Source organism: Podarcis bocagei (assembly GCF_964188305.1).
Source record: "Podarcis bocagei genome assembly, chromosome: 2".
NCBI classification, from domain to species: domain Eukaryota; kingdom Metazoa; phylum Chordata; class Lepidosauria; order Squamata; family Lacertidae; genus Podarcis; species Podarcis bocagei.
Window position 1 is genome coordinate 73,786,963 of NC_138126.1, and position 16,119 is coordinate 73,803,081.

Genomic DNA, 16,119 nt, shown 5'->3' on the forward strand with positions numbered 1-16,119 from the left:
AAAACTGAGCATCATGCTCAGTGTTGTTGCTTTGTAACCCAGCCCTTCATTGGTTGAGAAGAATATACAGTAACTGGGGGCTCTTTGAAAAGTGCAGTAAATAATACAAATGGTTTTGCATCCCATGCAGACTTGTTAAAGATCTTAACTTTCCTTGCATTCGATAAATTAGTAAGTGTCAAGGTGTAAATCATATTAGCTAACTGAAATTGTGACAAAGGAGCTAACGCTAAACATTTTGCAAATTTTCAATTAACCTTATCAGGTTGATTGTGAAATTATATGTATACACCAGAGGTGTGCATTGGCTTTATGGAAGGACTGAGTGATGAGTCAAATTTGAGTGATTTGGGAATCTCCCCCATGCATGTTGAAGTGAAGTGCCAACCCTGTCTTAATTGGATAAGAATTCCCACAAAGCCTTGTACCACTCTGTCACTCTTTTGCTTATGCTTTTCCATACCTTATAGTTTCTGTATATGTTTTCGTGTAGATCTGATTCTCTAGGTCCATAGGCTATATACAAATAGAGACTGTCCAAAATGTTGCTGACAGAGCACTGAAGAGCACCAGGTTTTTTAAAATTCAAGCACAGAAGTGGGTGGTTTTTAAAACTTTTGCTGAACAGTGTTAAAAAGATACTCTGATAATTAATTAAAATGTAGCAAAATTTATTAAATCAATGCATTTATTGATTTATTTTTGTTATTTCATTTGTTTTGTTGTTGGATTCAGCCACATATGATATTTAAAGATTGAATTTGTTTTGAACATTTCATGATGTCAGTCCCTCATTATATATATATTTTAAATGAAATACTTAAGGTGTGGAATATTGCTATGAGGAATTCCATATGCCCGCATACCTAGCCTTGGATAATAGAGCCTCAATTCCTTCATCAACAAATTTAATAAAATCACACCACATCAAATAAAACATATATTTCTTTCTTTTTTGTTATACCTTTATATAAATGTGCCTTTGGGGTTAACGTTTCAAACAGAGCCAGAAACCAGACCCAACTGTATATAATAGAGGGGCATTTTCCAAATATTTCCAGATTATTGTACTGGTTAATCTAGCTGGTAATAAAAGGTAGATAATTTGGTCTTTATTCTCACAGTCCATATTTTGCTGGTCTGCAGCCCATATTTCACACACAGCGCCCCAGGGCAAGTGTTGCTGCAGTTTACAAGGAGGAAAGTGGGAAGGAAGTAAGTGGTAGTGAGGTCAGCTGCTGCCTCTTGTGGATAGCCAGTCTGGGTTGTTCTATAGGAGAAGAATATTAACAATGAGTTTATTAATATAAATACTGCACATGACATCAACAAAAAGAAGACTGTGGCCGCAAATGATCATTTTCTAAGATGATAGTACGAAGGAAAGGCATTTAACTGAAAGCAGACCTTCTAGTAGGTCCACTTCATGCCCCACGTCACTGAGCAATCTTGGATTGCTTTAAACGATTCTTTGGATTTTCATCTGAGAACCATCAAACTTGAAGCCTCATATAATCTCTGGCCTTTATATTTAAGAGGAATGGCTTTGTCTAAAATATGGGGCCGACAGCCATCTTTGTGCCTTTTTCAACTAGGTTATTATTTAAACAAAAACACAAAAAAACCCAATACTACATTTTGTCAAGGATGCTTAGGTTTTTGATTCAGGAAGCCAAAAACAAGGAAAACGAAAGAAACAAAATGTTGAGATTTTGCCAAACTCAGTTTAATTTGTACTTGAGCTGAAGTGATTCCCGATAGCAAATTTCCAATGCAACGTTTTCACCAAAGTTTTAAAATGAAAACTCCTATTGCAAGCCTTCCGTTAAAACTTTACAGAAATGTGTCATTGTTGTTCTTTTTAATTCCCATTACAATGATTTCACTACAAGTATCGTCTGTATTCACTAAAATGAAATTATGAGATAAAGTCAAGAACACGTTATACTGATTTTCAAAAACAACCTTTGTGTCGGTGAGTTGTCGACACTGCAATGATATCTAGAGTAAACACTTTGCCATGTGGATCCCCTGCACAGTATGCAGAGTATCTACTTTCCTACCAGCAGCTACAAGAATGCCCAGGAGAGAGAGAGAGAGAGAGAGAGAGAGAGAGAGAGAGAGAGAGAGAGGTGTTCAGGGACTAGTCCCAAATCTTTGAAAAACTATGAAAGCATTTATTCATGCCGATGTTGCCATTTATTATATAGCTGCTGAAAGCATTGTGAGACGAAGCTGTTGCCTAAACCAAACTCTGACAGTCTGGTCATTTAGACAGAAATCATTTTCAATAACACAGTGCTTTATCATTGAGGAAATGGTTATAATCTTATTTGAAGTTGTTGCACCAGAAGAAGTAGCCATTTCTGGAAATTGCATTTATTTGAGACATAAAAGAAGCTAGTGGATAATCCTTACATTAGGAAAGGCTGATAAAGTCAGTGCTGAGGTAGCGTGGGATGTATCCACATGGCAAAAGGAAGGGCACTAAAGGCATCTGTGTTCCAGGAAGATATTTCGTCACTCAGCAAACCAAATGAAATGAAACAAAGATGATTTAAATTCTTGGACTCTGCAAAGCCGACCAGATCAAACCACATAACACTCATCTGATCGCTATATCAGTACATTTTAGTCCAATGCCAAGAACTCAGCAAGTAGAAAAGATGCGGTGTGGGCAACAAAAGATCTGGCTCTTAGAATGGGGAAAGTGGAAATACAAGTGAGAACACTCTCTGACCACAATTCAATACTAGTTATATTTCAAGGAGAAAAATTAATACATAGAAGATGGGGATTAAATGAAGACCTGCTGAATAATAAAGACATGATAGAGAAAGGCAAAAGAAATTATTAAAGATTATATTGAATTTAATTGTAATAAAGGTGTTGATTTAAAGACCGTTTGGGATGCAAGCAAGGTAGTTCTAAAAGATTTTATTCAGCAAATAATATATCAGAGGAAAATAAGGGAAAGTAAGGGGGGGATATCAGACAAATTTATAAAGAAAGAGAAAGAATTGGTTAAAAAACCAGGAAATAAAGAGGTTCTTCAAGAGATTAAACTACTACAGATACAATATTCAATGCTCATAAACCAAGAAATAGAAAGAAAGATTACGATCATAAAACAAAGGAATTTTGAATTTGCAAATAAACCAGGGAAGTTACTTGGCAATTTTAAAAAGAAAATAGACAAAGAGTAATTAATGAATTGATAAAGGATGGAGTATACATAAATAACCCAAAAGAAATAAGACGGGAATTTGTGAGGTTTTATTTAGATTTATATAAAAAGAGAAAGAAGATCTCAAACTGATAAAGAAGTATATAGAGGACAGTAAATTGAGTAGTATCCCAACAGAAAGTGCAGGACTACTAAAAATACCAAGTTCTATGATGGAAATATACCAGGTGATAAGTCAGGGAAAATCTGGGGAAGTCCTAGGTCCAGATGGAGTCTTGTGGTGGGGTACTACAAAAAAAATCAGGATGAGTTAGGCCCCCACCAAAAGACATTATGAATAAAGTGTTAGAAACAGGAAAAGTACCAGAGGACCTAAGACTATAAACTAGTTCAGTTTACTTTAGCCATGTGTGCTGCCTTAATTCTTTGAACCAGTTCACAAACAATACAAATGAGATCTCCCTTTCCTCTGGTAACTGTTCAATTCTCTGAGATATTACAGTGGCTTTAGGTGTATGTTTACTTCCTTGACCTTTATTTTCATCATTAGAAAATGTCAGAAATTCAGTGTGCAATTATAGATTATTTAACAGAAACTCAATTATTTATAAAAACCAGTTCTGGAATGGTATTTAAACATGTTTACATCTTCCCCCCTATTAAATATAAGCAATTTTTTGGTGTATACACTCACACATCAGTTGTGCAATCTGTTTTGCATCAGCCTTTGAAATATCAATCCATTATGTGAAATGTTAGTTTTTTGGTAATATAAATAAATGTACAAATATTAAGACTGCTTTTTTCCCCTCCCGAAATAATTATATTGCAATACATTTATAGGTCTTCTAGGATTTTAATCACTTTCTGTCTTTAGTTTACACAAAGATGGGCCAAAAATGCAATCTTTTCACCCAAAGAAGAAAAACTGGCTAGAATGTCACATTCTTATTCAGTATCATTGCTTTCTGAACAAATATTGGCTCACAGACTATGAAAATATTTCAGGATATTATGAACCAAAGGATCTGACTCTCTTAATTTTTCCAGCACGTTAATTTTCGGTCCAAAGACAACTCATCGTGGGTATTTTTCCATTAATGCATTTCTAAGTATTGAATACTGTGAGAAATCCTAACCTTCGGGTTAGCTGCTACTCTAATGTTTTCTCAGTAGACTATATGGGTAGAAAGTCACTTGACACAGATTGTGGTCCTGATTATGAGAGTTAGTCAGAAACCTGAAAATGGGGTATGATAGTACTCTCATTGCTTAGATGAACCATCACTCCCCCAGTTCCATCATATTTTCTAGTTTCAACTTCTTCATAACTTGCAATTTTCCAGCTCACAGAAGGACGGGGTCCTATTGCCCTCACGTCCTGTTATGGGCTTCCCTTCTGCATCTGATTGGCCACTGTGGAAAACAGAATTCTGAGCTACATGGCCTTTGATCTGATTCAGCAGAACTCTTATGTTCTTAAAGAGGCAGGTCACACATGAATTTATCACTCAGACATGACTCTGTTCAATTGCAAATTTGGGTTGTCATATTTTTAATCAGCCAACTATATTATTACCTTCTGCTGAGACTACACAGGATTTCAAATAAGTTTCCTAGATGCCGTAATATTGTGTTTCATAAATACATTGGTTTAGTTTCTCTTTTAATCGTTAAAAGAAGTTTTAAACACATATTCTTGTGTTTCTAGCACCAAATGAAACTTAGTTCTACTTGGGTGTATGAAATGTACCTTTGAAAATATTACAGGCATATGAATTAATTATATTTGAAAAAGAAATACAGATTCAAAAAAACAGATTCAAAAATGTCAGTAGTTTATCCTTAAGGTGCTTTTAAGCTACAAAAACAATGTGCACCCAGTAAATTCAAAATTTCTCCTTTACGTTCTTTTGAAAAAGTATAATATATAATGTAAGTGAAAGAGTAGACCTAACTTAACTTAGATCCCATGTAATTGGCAATTGGTTGTATTTAATGATAGCTGATGCAAACTGTGTCCTAATTAAATTCTCAGCTCAAGCATATACACATCCACTCAGAAATAAGCCTCACTGAATTCAGTGGGACTTACTCTGAAGTATGTATTTACAGAATTGCAGCCTCTGTCCTCTCCTCAAAAACGATATATATTGACATAACTCTACAGAGATTGCCTTTTCTCAAACAGAGTCACACAGTATATCAGAAAATTGTTCTATTAGTGAAAACCAGAAAGCAAGATTGAAGCTAAAAGAGGCATATTAATCCATGGCACCATTAACTGGAATTCTAGAGGTTTTATACTCTTGGTATCAAATCGGAATTAGGTGAGCAAAAAATAATAATAATGAATGAGAGCACAGTACTGGGAACGTTTCCATCTTTTCTGAAATATAACACTCACATTTATTTTTCCTCTTGAAGAACAGTAATTATTCCTTTTACATAAAACACAGGCAGTATTGCCTTGATGGGAGTTTGTAAAAATTACTGAGGCAGGTAATAGGGGTGCTGAGATGATAAGGAAAGAATTTTCCACTATGTGGTTCTTGACAGAAATCCTTAAAAAAAATTTTTGGGGGGGAAACACATTGCCTGAAAACACTGCAAGGGATATGTGACGTTCCTCTATGGAAAATATTTTTAAATATATTTTTTTCTCCCTAACCATATAAAGGAAGAAAGGGAGAATGAAATGCCTGTGTGTTTAAAGGCCTGCTGGAAGGCAAACTGGGAACCAGAGTTTGACTACTGTGGTTATCATCAAAACAACTCAAACATGGGTCTTCAAGAAGTGCAAAATCCTTTGAGTAGACAAATAAAAAAATGCACCATTTCTCAGAACCAAGGCAGACCAACATGGAGGAAATTACAAACACATGTTTGGAGTCTTGCCCGTGTGGCATGGAATTCTGCGATAGGCTCAACCCAGAATTCTTACCAAAAGGCGCAGTACCATAGTTTTGCAGCCCAGCATGCATTTAATATACGTGAGCAAATAAAGCACAGTGGAACCGCACAGGTCTTGGTTGAAACATTCAAAACGAAACCCACCAGAATGAGTGGGAGCCATGTGAAACTATTCTTATGTGTTTCCCATTCATTTCAGTGGAGCGGCCTTCTGCAACCTGATGTTCTCCGGATCTTTTGGACTACAACTAGCATCATCCATCACCATTCAGTTCAGGGTGTCTCTCTCTCAACAAGTTTGCTTTTTCAGGGAATCCTCTTCTTACCCCATGCCTCTCAAGCCTGGATGTGAATGTACTCATAGTCTTAATAGGGGTCAGCAAGCTTTTTCAGCAGGGGGCCGGTCCACTGTCCCTCAAACCTTGTGGGGGCTGGACTATATTGAGGGGGGGAATGCCCCACAAATAACTCAGAGATGCATTTTAAATAAAAGCACACATTCTACTCATGTAAAAACACCAGGCAGGCCCCACAAATAACCCAGAGATGCATTTTAAATAAAAGCACGCATTCTACTCATGTAAAAACAAGCTGATTCCCAGACCATCCATGGGCCAGATTTAGAAGGTGATTGGGCCAGATCCGGCCCCCAGGCCTTAGTTTGCCTACCCATGTCTTAACAACCAGCAAAACACTAGTTGAAACAAATGGGTTCACACATTAAGATCCAACACTGAAAAACAAAACATCACAGCCAAAAACGGGGAAGAAAGGAAATTTAGATGTTTCAGCACTGAATTAGCAGTTGAACAATGAACAATGATAGAAAGAGTGGAGTGGAGAAATTATAAAGTTAACTTCATCACAGCCTCCTAAAGATAACCTCATAATGTTGCCTTTTAGGGATGGCTTCTGCTTTGTTTTATCTGTCTTACTCCATGGAGTTGTACTAAATGACCCTTGCGATCCCTCCTCAGGAAATGTCAGGTTCACAGCCAGTGCATATAGGTTCAATGGCAATCCACCATCTGTAAACACCCATTTCACCAAAACCTAAAGATGCTTAATAAATTATGCCAAGGAAATGCAGGCAATTGCACAAATAAACCGAAGGCTTTGTCTCGGTATAGGTAGATTCTTAGAATTATCCTTCTAGCATGGGTCCTTTCCCCCGCATAGTGTTATGCTTCAAGGAGCTGATCATACATGTGCATATGATTAACTTTCATCCCTTAACTGTCTGTGGAAATGCGTCTTTTCCCCATCCCCACCCCCAGCATTTGCAAAACTGGGTCTTCGTTTCTTATTTTAATACTCTCTAGAGTACCAGAAAACCTATGGAGATTGAGGCAAAAGTTTTTATATGTGTACGGTTATTCTCTCATATCTGCGCCTCTTTTCTACAGCTGCATGGTGCTAATCTAAATCAGCTCGGAGTAAACAAACTACAAAGAGCATCAATTTTCTGCACTGGTTTAACCCCAGGCGGGGAACAAAATATCTTGTGCATACCTTGAGATAACAGCTGGGGAAAGGTAGGTCTCTGTTCATTAAAAGATGGAAGTATAACAGGTGATAAGCATCTACGAAGCGTTGTCTTTTAACTGTTAGATGCAGCAATAACAGGCAAGCACACCACTCCTTGACACAAAAAGCAGAGGGAGTTCCACATTGTGGGAAAGTGCTACTGGGAGCAAACAGCAGAGCAAATAGGGCTGACATCAGAGGTGACAGCAGCAGATTAAATTTAGGTCTACCCTACTTGCGGATGAAAGCAGCAGCTAGGTGCCTGGTTTTTTAATAGGTGTGTGCATGAGAAAAGCCAAACCCTTCCCTTAGCACAGCTTAAAGGTAAAGGTAAAGGGACCCCTGACCATTAGGTCCAGTCGTGGCCGACTCTGGGGTTGCGGCGCTCATCTCGCTTTATTGGCCGAGGGAGCTGGCGTACAGCTTCCGGGTCATGTGGCCAGCATGACTAAGCCGCTTCTGGCAAACCAGAGCAGCGCACGGAAACGCCGTTTACCTTCCCGCCGGAGCGGTACCTATTTATCTACTTGCACTTTGACGTGCTTTCGGACTGCTAGGTTGGCAGGAGCAGGCACCGAGCAACGGGAGCTTACCCCGTTGCAGGGATTCGAACCGCCAACCTTCTGATGGACAAGTCCTAGGCTCTGTGGTTTAACCCACAGCGCCACCCGCATCCCTTAGCACAGCTTACCACCCTGCAATCCCATGTTCAAACTCATTCCCATCCCTCACACCCTCCTATTAGGAAGGTGAGCACAGCTAGGAGAAAGTGTCTGGGGTAACTACAAAGGGGAAGGGTTAATTCTACCTATGCACCGCTTTTGTTCTTTAGCCCTTCACTCTACACTGATTGTAAGTGCCTGAGTTTTGGGGGGGTTTTAATGGCCACATTTGATCCTGTTGCTTGTCACTCTTGCTTACTGGGAGAGAAAGGCACGAGGGAGTGGGCAGGGGGGGTGCAAACACACTGGCAGGAGTGCCAGATTGGCTCCGCCAGTAAGTTTGCACTGCGCCAACCTCCCCAAGGCCTCATCTTCCCCAGTAAGCAAAAGCAACAAGCCCCAAAGCCAGTATAGCAGCTCTGCCTCACTCAGCTGTCTGTTCTGAATACATGCATACAATTGATGGGCTTTCCAATAACTTAAAGATAGGTGGCAGGGATTAAATTAAACAACATTAGAAATAACACCATTATAACTTGAATCCCACCTTACCATTTTCACCTTTATACACCTGCCAACTAATATTTCACTTCATGCGTCTGAAGAGAAGTGGGGGATCCACAAAAGGTTATGTTACACTAAATTTGTTATTCCTTAAGGCACCATGAGTCTCTTTGATAAAATAATAACTCACTTTAAATCCAAGAACAGAATGGGAAATAAATTCTCTGCAGCAACAGATCAGTTTAAAATTGAGGCCAGAAAATCCACACAGCTAAAACAGTATAAAACCATAATATAATCATTATTACTCATTGTCACCTCTACCACGATCTAGCTTTCATTCCAGCAATCCAGGTAGTTAAAGAATGGGTAAAGGGACTCAATTCTCCAAGTCTTCCAGGAAGGCTTAAATATGGTGGGAATTCTTAGCCATAGTCTTTGTGGTGGTAACTGTCAGAGCAAGCTTCACCCCTCCTTCACATGCCCCCAGTGTCCTCTAAATTAGCTTGGGGAAACTTGGGGGAACCCCCGGAATATCATGGGTGTGTAGTTCAACCTCGCAAGCTGAAATGCTTGTGCTAATGGAGTTATCAGAAGAGTGCAATGTTGAATTCCTCCCTGTTTCACCGATTATGAGAGAAAACCGTTTTTTCATGAAGGTGTGGTGGTGCCCTGACTTGAAAATACTCTCCTGAAGGAAGTAAGACTGGTGTCAACATTGTCCTTTTTTCCAGCCCCCGGTCAAGACTGTTATTTGCTTGTGCTGTTTAAAACACTGTACTGGTTGAGTACTTCCTGCTTTATTGCTTTAGATTTTATTATGTTGTTTTGATTTTGATTTTCGGTATATTTAGGTACACCACCCAGGAATCCATGTGTGGATGAAGGTGTGGTTTACTCTTTTAAATAATGAAATGAATGTGTGTGTTTGTTTTAGCAGCTCAAAAAAATCAATGAAGCACGAGAAAAGGGTGGCTATAATCATCAACAGTGACTAACCAGGAAAGTTACAGATAGGTAGCCGTGTTGGTCTGCCATAGTCAAAATAAAAAAAAAAAATTTGAGTGTATCTGAAGAAGTGTGCATGCACACGAAAGCTCATACCAAGAACTAACTTAGTTGGTCTTTAAGGTGCTACTGGAAGGATTTTTTTTATTTTAACCAGGAAAGGAAATTCAACATAGCTTTGAATATTATTTTTGAACAAAACTGATATGGAAGAGGATCACGTGCAAATTTTGGGTTTTATTTATAAACCAGTGGATTTTTTTTGCCCAGGTTGGGACTTGGACCCACAACCCTGAGCTTAAGAGACTCGTGCTTTCCATCCTGCCACTCTCACAGGCATGCTTGGTAGGGATACAGGAGAGGGCCTTTTCTGTGGCTACTCCCAGACTTGGGCACTCCCTCTCTGTCTTAAGCAGGTTTTATATATGTATACAGTTTTATTTCTATCAATGTTTATTTGTTTATTTTTTAGCAGTTCTTGTTTTTATGTGTAAGCTGCCTTGAGTGCCATCAGGAGAAAAGTAGGAGGAGTATAAATAAATTATTATTAATATTACATAGGCTTTGGAATATAAACACTCATCTGAATTATGTATTTTCCAGTCAAGTTATTTATCAACCTATATTATAGGACACTTTGCTTCAGAAACATACTGCCTTTGAAAAAACATAGAAGGCAGACTGCTGAGCAACTGAATAGGAAGTCATTTATAGCAAACAGAAACAGACCTGCATCTAGGGGGCAAATGGCCTTTAACAAAAATGAAGGGGGGTGTTGTTGTTTCGCCTAAACCAATCAACAAAGTGTTGTTTAATATAAAGTTAACTTCCCTATTCAGATGCCCTTTGAGAAACATTAGCCTGACAGGCATTGCCTTTGAAATCTGAATCTAAAATAGAAGGATCTTGTAAATGATCAGACTTTGTTCAGACTGCCACACACTACACACAGAAAAGAACTCAGCTGAAAGGGTGTGGACAATGTCACACAAACTGGCCACATCTGCTTGCATTTCATCACTAAAACAGCAACGTTTGACTTCAGCCTGACCTTGAAATTCACAAGCCGAAGTGAAAAAAGAGGAAATAACTGAAAGCAGCTAAAAAATAAGCAGGAACGAAAACAAGCCGAGCCTGTAACCACATGGCGCAGCAGACTGAATTAAAACCAAATGAGTAACATATCAAGATATGCTGTTTAACACAAAAATGTCAGCTAGATGTTTTCCTGCACTATTAAAACCATCTTACTGTGAGATCTGCTGGGCTAGAGTTGGAATGAAAAGGGTTTTGTCTCCAAATTTGTGGATAAAAGTTGACAAAAGATGGTCATTTTAGTGATCATTTAGTCTTCTCCCTTTTGCAACTTCCATTTGACAGAAATTGTTTTGTATCACTGACGCGCTCTCACTGAGTTACTCCTTTCACCACTTTGTGTTTCATTTGTTTCATTTTCATATATATATATTTTAAAAAGATGCAAATTGTCAGTCTCACCATGTAGTGTTATTTGCTGGCTTATCCTGTGGTAAGCACAAGTCTCACTTTCATTTCCTGTCATCTTGTTTAATTAGTGCTGTGGTGGTTGGAACAGTTAATTTGAGGGAGTTCTGCATTCAGATTCAAATCACATGCATCCGCAAACAGAACACTTGCCTTGCATCAAATGTATTTTCTTTCAGATTTATTGCGGCACTTAATTTACCATTATTTTCTTTTCTGTACAGAAGCCCTCCATAACATGTGATTCACCAGGCCAAATACAGCTGACCAGTCATGTACATCAAGCATTTCAGAAATGGGCCATTTATTCGGATTGCTATACTATGTTTTGAAACGAATTAGTGGTAGACAGCTATTGTGCATGATGCTTTGATTTGTGTTCAGGGCTGGGGAACCTTTTCCATCCTGGGTCACATTCCCTCATGGACAATCTTCAGGAAGAGAGGTGCATGCTAGCGGAATGTGAGACCAGAGGGAAACAGCAACTGGAGCAATGACTGTTACACTGATCTTTGTACAGCGGACTACATTCTGGCAATGCAAAAGTCAGGGATGTCTACACATTCACCCTCTGTCCAGTCAAGCAAGAGGCATTATGACAGTTCAAGCCAAGCAGAAGCACTTGAGGAGGCCATAGAACAGCACCTGTAAGGGGAGGGAGGAGGCCTGGCCTGAGGAGACATACCTAGGGAGAGTATGGGTTGGACAGAGATGTCTAGCACCAGGCCTGAGGTTCCCAACCCCTTTGTTATTGTATTGTGGTGACCTTGTCTCCTGCCTCAGAACAGATGTCATGCTACTCTTGCCCAGGAAGAAATCCACAGCGCATTCAAGGATTATGAAGAGCAGCTAGAGCAGGGGTGAAGAACCATCTCTACTCTATGTGTCAGGAATGTGGTCCCCCAGAGCGCAGGAGAAGAGTTAGAATCAGAAATTGAACTAAGTGAACGAGGGACTGACTCTGCAGATGAGAGCTGGCTGACAGAGTCAAGAAAGGGTAGTTCAACCCCCCTTCCCGGGGAAGACTTCCCGGGGTTAGTTCTCAAGGAGAGGAAGAGTTGGAAGGCAGCCAGAGCGTTGCTAGGCAATCAGTAGATAAGCAGAGGTCTGTGTCCAGTGGAAGGGGGGAGGCCAGACTCTCAGTCCCCGTTCTAGGTGACTGGGTAAGATCAGAAGGCAACAGAAGGGCAAGAGGGGAAAGGCAAAAGTTTGGCATTCTTCCTGCTGTGGGAGGAGCGAAGATTCAGACTGACCAATTATCGTAAATGCGAGCAGGTGCTCTAGATGTGTCTTTTTGTAAATAAACGTACATAAAACTGTCAGAGAGTTATTACTTCTTATTGGGGCTTGCTTGCTGGCCAGAGATCATTACACTAAGGACTATATTCCTTCATAGGAGTCTGTGTCCCAGTAAAGGACAGGACCAGGGGCAGAAATGGGAAGAGCAATAGATGCGATCCTCCCTTTGTACTGTAAGCTATATTCCATCCATGCAAAAACCAGAGGTTTTCTGCATAAGATGCATTGATTTGTCTTCCATCCAGGCAGGCAAGAAGGTTGAATGCAGTTCAAGGGCATGTGCAAGCACTCAGGGAGGTCGTGGGAAAGGTCACTGAGGGTGCACCCTGGGGAGGGGGTCTAGGGAGAGAGGGTGTGTTTCCCAGGAACCAGATGGAGAAACCTACAGGCCTATGGTTCCCCACCCTTGAGCAAGAGTCTTCAACAGGATCTCAAAGCAGCTTACGACATTGAGAACAAAACAAAAAAATCAACAGTCACAAGTACATTTTCATAACAGCAGCAATAATAAAACAGCAGCATATAATAAATGTATTTTGATGCCATAAATGTAACAACATGCCACCTCCTGGCTGCAGCAAAAAGTAGGGATTCAGGCTGATTGAAGGTCTGGCCAAAGAAGATGATTTCTGGGTAACAAACCACACCAGCAAAGGAGCCAGTTGAACTGCAGTTGGCCAGAGGGCGTTGTGTGAGAAGCTCTGTGCCCCTATAAAAGTCTGTGGGTCAAGCATGCTCTCTTGCCATCACTCCCTACCCAAAATTCCCTTCTCTGCCTCCCTCTCCCCCATAGCCTTGTCTTGCTTCTAAGGCTGTTGCCTCACTGCCTTGGCAGCAGCCATGTCTGACAGTAAGACTCAGACCATCAGATATAAATGAGGGAGCAAAGTTTGAAATTAGATACAGTTTTGGACCCGCCTGTTATTTAACTAAATAACAAATACAATGTTAACAACATACGATCTTTTGGCCTGAGAGAATATTCCACATTAAGAACTCTAGCATATTATTATTGCATTGGTCATGCAAGTAGCATTTCAGAACCTAATAAAGATTTCACTGGGATGATTAAGATGAAAGCACAAAGTACTTTTAGCTCATTTTATATCCAGTTTGCATCTTACACAGACATTTAAATGGATAGGGACAATCCCAACTTAGTTCTCAATGGTTTGCAAATATTGTTTCCAGTATTTGGACTAATGAACATTTACAACCTGATATTATGCTTGTTTACTTGGAACTCCCATTAGGTGCACTAGCGGGTCTCACTCTGAAATCAATGTGTATGGGATTGCAGCTTTTGTGTGCCTTCTAGATGATTTTTTTTTAGGCTAGAGGTTGCTTTTCTTTGAGATGGGTTTTCCCCCTGCTTTCTACACATAATGAAGGTATTTCCTGAAGGGACAATCATTATAGTCTAATAACCTGGATGCTACATTCATAAGCTGTGAATGGTATTAGGATAATGGCTCCTGGTGCCCTTTCCTCTCTGGAACCCATGTTGATACTGCTTCTCCCATATCTCCATGCAGTGAAGAAATTCTAGATGTGCTGCATGAGCTGATCCAGGTTTAGTTTCCTTTAGAAGGTCCCTGTAGGCTTGTGGCATTTTGTACTCCATGAGTTTGAGTTTATTTGCAAATATATAGGTTGAACATTGGTGCAGGCGTACAGCTTAACACATTGAATATCCATCCAAAAGGCTCTTGTGAGTGTTGCGGGGACAAATCAGCATATCATCAACTTGTTCATCTATGTTCTGTAGGTGGGAGACTAGTGACATGGTCAAACTTGCTGATGACATCAAATTATACAGGGTGGCTAAACCAAAAAGGGATTGCACAGATGCAAAAGGATTTCTCCAGACTGGGTGAAAAAGCAATGAAATGGCAAATGTGGTTCAATGCATGCAAGTGTAGAATGATGAACATTCAGATTAAAAAAACAAAACCCAACTTCACATACAGTGGTACCTCGGGTTAAGTATTTAATTCATTCCGGAGGTCCGTTCTTAACCTGAAACTGTTCTTAACCTGAAGCACCACTTTAGCTAATGGGGCCTCCCGCTGCTGCCGCGCCGCCGGAGCACGATTTCTGTTCTCATCCTGAAGCAAAGTTCTTAACCCGAGGTACTATTTCTGGGTTAGCGGACTCTATAACCTGAAGCGTATGTAACCTGAAGCATCTGTAACCCGAGGTACCACTGTATATACTGGCAATGAATGACCAGGAAAGGGATCTTCAGATAATGGTAGACAATGAGCCAGTGTGAAGTTCTTATGAAAAGGGTAAATAACATGCTATGGATCATTAGAAACCAGATAGACAAGAAAACTGCCAAGAGAACAATGCCTTAAACAAAACCATGGTGTGAGTTCACTTAGAATGCTGTGAATAGTTCTGATTGCTGCATTTCAAAAAGGGATATGTATAACTGGTGCAAATTATCAGAGCGTCAGAGAACCTCCTTTGGTGAGGTACACCCCTGGTGTAGGTAAAGAAAGGAAATAATAATAATAAATAATAATAATATATTATTTATACCCCGCCCATCTGGCTGAGCTCCCCCAGCCACTCTGGGTGGCTCCCAATCAAGTATTAAAAACAAATAAACTTTTCTACTTCTTTTATAAGACGAAAACCCAGTTTCCAGTGATGCTAGATGTTGGAAATTCAGGACGAACAAGTAGAGGCAACTTTCCAAGTTATACTCTGGAATTTGCTATCAGAAAATATTGTCATGGCCGCTAGGAATGGAGGAATCTGTCATGTTACATGGCTGGAAAACTGCATTGCAAAATTCAGAGAAATGTGAATCTCAAAGGGTGGCCATGTTTTCGTTCATGTGTGTCAGGGAACTGCCATCGGAGGGACAGGTGGTGGAAGGGCTCACGGAGGTTGGGAGAGACCCAGCAGCTGAAGCAGGAACCAGCAGGGGGAGAGGTGGGTCTCTGAGGGAAGGCGAGCCGGAGGGAGGAAACAGGGACACTTCCAGCGAGAACAGTGGGGAGGTTTCTGGACCTCCCATAGGGAGACCCACTCCTCGCCGGAAACTGTCACGCCGTGAGTCCAGAAGACGTGTTTCCGTTAAGGAGCTTTTATGTTGGAAGCGATTCCGAAAGCAGCCACTGTCGGAATCTGCCAGTGACTAGAGGAGCCATGTCTGAGAGGCTCCGTCACAGACAGAGGTTTGTGGACTTGAACAAACTCTGAGGGATTACGATTTTACGCACAAGCAGCTCATCATCCCATCACAATGTGTTATTTCAGAAAGTTGTTTTGGAAAGCCTTTTAAAAGTGAACTGCATCAAATTTATGGCCACCAATTTGCATGGCTTTTAAGGGGAGAATAAAGTTATCAATGGCTATCAGTCCATTGCTATACCCCCCTGAATACCCATTGCTGAGAATCGTTTGTGGGAAGAGTGCAGTTGTACTCAGGTCCTGCTTCCTGGAGGCAACTCAGTGGCCACTGTGGGTCTATAGGCCTTTGGCCTGATCATGTAGGGGTCT